Raw genomic sequence first — 7272 nt, 5'->3', positions numbered from 1 at the left:
ACCTTTCCATTTAAAATAGATGTGATAAAAAAAAAGGAAAAATAAATATACTAAATCCGTTTTTAAGGTAATAGTGCCAAAACTCTCGGTGCATCTTTCCTGTAAAATTAATTCGGAGTCTTTCTTTTTATACTAATTGTTTTGTTGTTTATCCATATCCATAAGTCATATCCTTTTCCATAATCTATAATATTTAAAAAGAAAAAAGATTTGGGGTAGGGGAAGGGGAATGAGGGAGGGAATTACAATTTGGGGAATCGAACTCTCACCAGTTAGGTGAGAGTTTAGGTATCTAACCAATTAAGTTACTTAGATTTTCCCATAATCTATAATGTATTAAAAGTGTGAAGACTCTTACAAAAATGATTTGAACTTTTTGTCCTTCATTAAAAAAAGTGTGAAGACTCTTACAAAAATTATTTGAACTTTTTGTCCTTCATTAAAAGATCCTCCTTTAGATAAAATTATTTTTTCACTATTTTTTTAATTTATTATTTAATTATTTTTATTATATTGACTAGACTCCTAAAATATATATAATATATTAAAAGTGTGAAGACTCTTACAAACATGATTTGAACTTTTTGTCCTTCATTAAAAGACCCTCGTTTAGATAAAATTATTTTTTCACTATTTTTAATTTATTATTTAATTATTTTTATTATATTAACTAGACTCCTAAAATATATGAGACTCCTAAAATATTGGAACGAGAATCAATTAATTTTTCTTTTACTGGTCAATTAGAAAAATATTCCTAAAATAGGACTCTATTAAGAAAATACTTCTATAAATATTGAGATTCATGTTAAACTACCGAAGAAATCGATTTACTCATTGAAAAAATATAATTGATGTTCATCTAACTTGATTCGGTTGCATATCTAGATTGGTGGATGCTTAATTTTCTAACCCTCAACTTCTTCACTATTTTTGCCAACATAATAGAATTCAACGTGTGTGTATATATATATTTTCTTTGCAATTGTTTTCATTCGAGTCATTTTTTAGTGTCAAAATTTTTGCTCAGAAAAGAATTATTTTCATCAAAACTGAAGCTTTGTGGTCACTATTGTATTATTTTGTTATAGTTTACAGGTCGTAGATGAATTTACAGGTCGTAGATGAATGTTGGTCACCTTTGAGAAATTTTTTAGATAAAAGTTAGGTTTAATTGTATTATATTTATATCTCTATTTTGAGAATTTTTTCGTGTAAACGTTAAGTTTAGTTGTATTATGTTGATGTCTCTATTATCTTATTATTTTGTTATAGTTCACACGTGATAGATGAGTGTCAGACGACTTTGAGGAAATTTTTGTGTTAGGGTTAGATTTAATTATATTGTTTTGATGTTTCTATCATCGTATTGTTTTGTTGCAGTTTATAGGTGGTAGATGAATGTCGATCAACTTTGATAATTTTTTTTGGTAAAGGTTAGGTTTAATTAAATAAATCTCCAAAAGATATTGAATTTAATTATTGTATCATCTTTATTATTTAAACAAATATTCTATTTAGTGCAATGTTTGAACTCAATAAAGTGAGGTACACGCGCGAAACGCGTACCAACTAAACTAGTATATATATATATCCTTTGTATGTGATATTGCCAGGAGACAAATTTATTGTTATTGAAGAGCTCTATATATAATATCTGATCAAGACTATTAAACTTCATATTTTGATTAAGACAATTTCAATAATGTTTATTATGCATGTTTTTTAACTAATGTAGTCATATGTTATTGCCCTTTCTTTTAAGGAAGGAACATGTGTTGCATATAATTTGACTTGCAAAATTTAATGTTTGTTATGAATTACTAGATTCAAGTAGTTAGCTGGTCCATTTTAGAAGATGATGATGTTTTCATGCAAAAGCAAACGAGACATGATTAAGCATATTTTTTCTCCTAATTTTTATCTATTTAGTGGTAGGCATAAGAATTTGCTTTTGTTGTAAGCATTTCAAGAAAAGCAGAGATAAGTTGATACTTATGTTTATAGCTGATTGACACATTTTATTTCGTCAGTTGAAGGAGATTTTTAATTTTTAAGTATTTGGTCATTTTAGTTTGTTCACTTATGGAGATTATTTTTGTTTGCTAGTAGATAAATCCTAGTCGTGTGTACAAAATTCAATTTATTTTATTTTTTATATATGTATGCTAGTTGAGAAAATTAAGTGTAGGGTGGGTACATAAGTCATCAAATTAAAATTGGTGACAAGTTTGACCAATTTAAGTCAATTTCTTTTTATTTTGTGATTAAATTAAATTGGGGTGCAAAATATAATTTTTAAAACTCTTAAACTTTACAAAAATACAAAATAAAGTCAATCAAAAGACATGAGTCACTTTATCAAATTTTTCAAAATTAGTCTTGTTGACATCCAATTTTTTGCTCTCCGTGCCTAAAATTAATGTCTTAAGGCTTCCTGATCACTAAAGGGCACAAAATATAATTTTTCACATTTTTTTTATAATTGTTTGACAATTTGTTAATAATCATCCTTACTTTAGGATTTTAATCAATTTGTTGTCATACTTTTATTTTTATAATTTATTAATAATTTTTATTATTTTATGATTTTTTATCAATTCATTATCATTTTTAACATTTTACAATTATCTGCACATGTGCACGACATGACGTCACATTTTTACAGTATTTTCAAATTCATTACATTTCAATAATTTTAATATTCTGTACATTTTTTCTATAATTACATATCAATACCTGTATTTTTATATATTTATTATAATACGTAAAGTCGAGTCGAGACAATTATTTTAATACATAGAGCAACATATCAGTCAAGTCAAGGTCTCGTCATCATTATGATACTGACTTTTCCTTCATATACTATCCATAATTTAAGGGATATGTTGGGAAGAAAGTAGATTTGATATTTATTTTTTATTATTATTATTTTTCTTTTTAAATACTCAACATACATACACACAATACACACCTGCACAATATTACATCATATTTTTATAATATTTTAAATTAATTATATTTTTTTAATAATTTTAATATTCTTTATATTTTTTTTTATAATTACAAATTAATATTTGTATTTTTATGATTTACAAATACTGAATTGAATCAGTTATTTTTAGAAACAGATTCATAAATCAACAACTAATGTTTCAAAACTACTAAAAATCTCTTCACTTTTAAAAAATTACAAATATCTCAACATTTACTAATTTTACCTTTATTTTGAAAAAGTGAAGATACATATTAAAAATTCCTTTTACGGTTTTCTACTTTACCAATTTTATTGCATCCACATTCTACGCCTTATTTTTGGTGGTTGTTTCATAAGTTTTTTTTGGCTTGATTTCAAACTTTTGAACTAAGATAAATTTCTCCCTAAATTCATATACACTTTCTTATTATCATATTTTATAATTTCTATCAAAAATTGATTCTTTCATACCGTTTTTCTACAATTTGTGTTTTTTTTCTTTCATTGTTCAATTATGTCTTTGAGTTTTGTCTTTTTCAGTCAATATTATTTGAATTTATGGAATGAATAGAGATTCCTACCATCTTTTAGTCTTGAAATCTATTAATTGGATAGTATCAAACAATATGAAGAAATTGTAAACTTTGTTCCTGATAGTTTAGACTACGAATCTGATTGTTTTGATGAAAATAGATCCAAGCATAGAAACGATCCACATACTATGAAGAAATTACGGAAAAAGTATGCCAAGAAGGATAAGAAAAAAGAAGTTTATGTTTTCAAAGGAATTTGCATGTTCAGATCTGTTGAATATTAGGCCGAAATACATATTTAGACATGTATGATACGTTTTAAAATTTCTTGTATATCTGGTTCTTTGTTTATGATTTTATATGTATCTTGTGTTTATTAAGTATTATTGAAATTAACATAACGAAAGATACATGTTTATAAGCTTATAGATGGATATTGTTTTATCTTGTATCAGTGGTCTACTGTTAATGCATTTATACGTATCTTGTGTTGTTTAACTTTTATTGAAATAAGCATTACAATAGATACATGTTATTTCATCCAAGATACATATTGTACTATCTTGTATATATAGTTACCTGAATATGCATTAAAATGTATCTAGTGTTTTTTAAGTATTATTGAAATAAGCAAACAAAAGATACATGTTTTAACCTTAAAGATACATATTGTAATCTCGTATAACTTGTTATCTGTTTATGCATTTATATGTATCTTAATCACATTGACTTTCTTTTTTGAAAAAAGTGTTTTGTTTCTGCTTCAATGCTTTGATGTTCTGAATGTGATTTTACTTGTGTAGTCATTTTGTATTTGATTCATATTTCGAGTTTTGCAAAAGAAGCTTTAGTTCAGTCCTTGACATAATACCTATTACTAATTCTGTGACCAAGCTTACCACCCGATGTGAACTTTATAGTGAACGTGCTTATTTTACCTTGAGGAAGACAAAGGAGACAAGGACGGAGTTGATTGCACGAGTAGAAGTATTTATGCCCGTGTGCCGCAAGAACTATGTGAGTGAGCAAGTAGCCAAAGAGGCTGCTAGATGTGTTCTGGAGTCTCAGAAGGTTGAATGCAACTCTATTTCGTAATATCTCAAGCGTTACTTGTCTTTGCAATATAATAGTGGTATTGATGCAACTTTTTCCATATGAAACTTTGCACCTTCAATAGATAGGTAGTAAATAGGACATTTTCTTAGAAATGTTAAGCAATTGTTGTAGTTCCAAGTCTCTCATCTTTCAAAGTATTTGAGGACAGAGTTACTCGATGTATGTGTTAGTGGGAGGTTGTTAAATGTTAGATGAAATATTTGAGGTGCAAACAAGTTATCTCGAACACCATAGTTAAAAATATGCTATTGTACTTTCAAGTCATATTTTGGGGAGTGTTCCCTCAAAGTGATGAAAGCGAAATAGCTATCTATGATTATTGTATTTATAGAACTTTTAATTTCCTCTGTTTTATGTTTTTAACTTCAAATATGATTGATACATGTGCTTTACTATGTTTTGTTTAAAATTTTAAGTAATGAATACACAATTTTGAATCACAAGGATTAAAATTCTTATCCCAAACACATATCCCTAGTGTTTAAAACATAAAAGATCCCAGGCTATTGGACAACACTGTAGATAAACAAATATTGTTATACTACACACAAAAGCTCTTACAAAATATTTCTACCAAAGTATCAGCTACATTAATTTGCATCATCCTAAATTTACCCTTGTATTACAAAGTAATAACAAAAGAGACAGATTACACAGAAGTAACATAAACAAAAATAAAACACAGAAACAAGATTGTCTTCCTCTACATTGTCTTGCATATTGACTATATATTCAGAACTCTATGAAAAACTGGATTTAGATTTTTGATATTGATGATCAAATGTTTCCCAGGATTGTTGTTTACAAGAATCGAGCTACGTGACATTAGAACTCTTGCTAAAACTTGATGGCACATTTTTTCTCTATATTCCTGCAAAAAGAAAATGAATCTTAAATCAGCTTTTACAATCATGTTAATTTGCTATTAAAGTCGGACCCTTCTATAACAGTCATCCTCTATAGCAATCAAGTTTTTATACAACTGACGTTATATAGACGTTTGACTGTAATGATAAAAAAGAGAAGATGCAATAACTTACCTTAGTGGATTTCAATGCATTCTGAATCACATAATTGCCAAAACAATCGTTGGCAAGTTGAACTAGTATTTTTGCATCAGATAGAAGAACATCAACTACTGAAATCATTCCAGATTTTTTTGACTCTCTATTTCTCTCTACTGTTGTCACTGCCGGAGCTTCGGTGAATGGGCTTCGGCGACTACCATCAACACAAGCATCTGTCTTCTTCTTTCTCTCTTTTTCCCGCCGGCGACCACACCTACAGTCACAGCCACGCCGCCGTCGCCACCTTCCTTTCTCTCTACCAGTTTAGTCACCACAGCAATAGCCATGGACTGCGACCATCAGCCCGCGCCTTTATTTCTAGTGAACTGATTTCTTTATTTTTTGGTTACTGTGTTTATTTTGGTCCGGTGAATTGATTCCTTTACTTTTCTTTTGTTACTGTGTTTATTTTTTTTAACAGATGTGGGTTGTTTGTGGTAATACAACATTCATTCACTATTTTAGATATTTTCCCTATATTTTGGGACCGGAGTCTCTTCGTTCTCTAATGAAGTCCTTAAAATTAGCTAATCTTTATTTGTGTTGCTTATTTTTTATTGATATGTTTGTTGCCTTATTTTGACATGCTTCTGGTACATTTGAGAATGACTTATGATTTTTGAGTATTTTATCAAGGTCCGTTGTGGCTGCTTTGTTTATGACTATTTGGATCGTTTTGGCGCCTTTAGCTAGATTTTAATTGCTCCTATTTTGCTCTACTGTTGGTTATGTTTACTGATGGTTGATTTGCTATTGTTTTTGCGTTTGATGGACTAATTTTGTATGATTTTTTTCTGTAAATTTTATTTAATTAAAAATACATGAGATACTATATCCTTGGCCGATGAAGTTATCTTTTCGTTGGATATTTGAGGCCACCCTAATACAAAAGACGGATCTTTACTTTTCAAGTTATTTAACATAGATATTTGGCCAATGAAATTATTTTTTGAGGCCATCCCTATACAAAAGACGGATCTTTATTTTTCAAGTTATTTAAAATAGACACTTGGCCGATGAAGAAATTATCCGTTGATTTTTTAGGCCTTCACAAATGAAAAGACAGACATTATGTATACAAATATGTAATAAAAAATAAATAAATTTGGGTGATGATGAAATCTTTATAATATTTCAAAACTTTATCTAAGCTCACTGTTTAACAAAAATTATATTTTTAAATACGTATATGCACACGTATTTTTTAATTTATTTTAATTATTATTTATTTGTTACTAACATTTTTATTACGAGTGTTTATACAGGCTATCGAGAATACTTGTCGGAAATGATATTGTTAAACTTTTTTGTTATGTTTTGTTGAACTTTTACTATGGTGATGAGATGAGATTCACATGTAAATTGGTTCTCTTGAATTTAAAGAATTTTTGTAGTGTGGTGGGAGCTAGAATTCATAGATGTTATTTTATTAGTATAAATGTTGTTTGTTTGCAGTAAAAGTTATTGATAAAAATTAGCCGTTTGGTTCAGCAATTGTTGTAAGTTGCTAAAAATTTCATAGAAATTGCTGAAATATGCTACAACAAGTAAGTTGCTGGAAATTTTATCGTAATTACTG

Source organism: Capsicum annuum, chromosome 7, assembly GCF_002878395.1.
Source record: "Capsicum annuum cultivar UCD-10X-F1 chromosome 7, UCD10Xv1.1, whole genome shotgun sequence".
Lineage (NCBI taxonomy): Eukaryota > Viridiplantae > Streptophyta > Magnoliopsida > Solanales > Solanaceae > Capsicum > Capsicum annuum.
Note: the sequence above shows the minus strand (reverse complement) of the source record.